Source organism: Pundamilia nyererei, unplaced genomic scaffold (genome assembly GCF_000239375.1).
Source record: "Pundamilia nyererei isolate P.nyererei 1_Seehausen unplaced genomic scaffold, PunNye1.0 scaffold00001, whole genome shotgun sequence".
NCBI classification, from domain to species: domain Eukaryota; kingdom Metazoa; phylum Chordata; class Actinopteri; order Cichliformes; family Cichlidae; genus Pundamilia; species Pundamilia nyererei.
The window spans coordinates 12,490,803-12,492,108 of NW_005187402.1; positions in this window are offsets into that span (position 1 = coordinate 12,490,803).

Genomic DNA, 1,306 nt, shown 5'->3' on the forward strand with positions numbered 1-1,306 from the left:
CTGTTCAGTCTTTTTCTGTCTCAGTCTCAGCCTGAAAGACCCTTACAAATAAGTGCGTAATTGGTTCGAATACAGTGTAATTTAATGACCACATTGTTTTGAGGCAACATGGGCTAATTTGCTGAATTGTGATAATTTACATAATAAAAAAATGTAATGCCTTGATAGAGTTATTGTGAAAAGTTTTAAATGACTCATGAGTATAGGACTGCTTTTGATTTAGATTTAGGATTTTATAGTAGATATTGCTGTGTTTACAAGGTTCTAAAGGAAGCAAATTAGTACATGCTGTTACCCTGTCAGACCAGGGGTGCCGCTAATGAGGCTGGGTAAGAGAGAGGGGAGAAGAAGAAAGTAGAGAGGTAAAAAAGATGGAGTGCCCCTGTAAAGGCTGAAATAAAGTGTTGAACCCAGACGTGTCCTCCGCTACCTGATTACAAACTCAACAAATTGGCGACGAGGATGAGCGCTTCAGTGCCGAGCCCACCGCCCTTTTTGCAACATGCGGGTGAGCCGCCTATGACGTGGCGCAAATTCTTTGAGAACTACATGCTAGTGATAAATGCTACGGGAGATGCATGGCCGGAGGCGAGACGACGAGCCGTCTTATTATATTGCTTGGGACCAGAGGGACAACGACTGTTCTACACACTGCCGAATCAAGGTACAACGTTTGCTGACGCCATGACTGCGCTTGAAAACCACTTTGTCCCTAAAGTGAATGTAGTGGCATGCAGGCACACATTCAGACAGCGAGTTCAGCGGGCTGATGAAACTGTGACCTAGTATGTTTCCGCCCTCAGAGCGTTAGCTGTGCCATGTGGTTTTGGAATAATGGAGGGTGAAATTATTCGGGATCAGCTTGTTGCTAATGCTAATCTCAGTGTTGTTAAAGATAAATTGCTGCTGGAGGAGGACCTTACATTGGACAAGGTAGTTACTATTGCGTGTCAGGTGGAGGCTGCGGTCAAGAATGCTACACTCCTCTCTTCTGCGCCCACAGCCCAGACTGCTGCAGTACAAGCTGTGGAGGTGAAGGACGCAAGTCTTCGGGGAAAAAGAGGAGCGCGACCAGCTCAAGCTCGGGGACCTACATCTAAAGAATGGCACAAAAAGGCAAGTGATAAAGAGGAACAGCGTCATTGTTTCAGATGTGGATCCGAGAAACACCTGGCTAATGATAAAAAACTGTCCAGCAGCAAAAGTAAAATGTAAATGGTAAAAATAAATGGCCTGTATTTGTATAGCGCTTTACTAGGGACCCCAAAGCGCTTTACACATCCAGTCATCCACCCATTCACACACA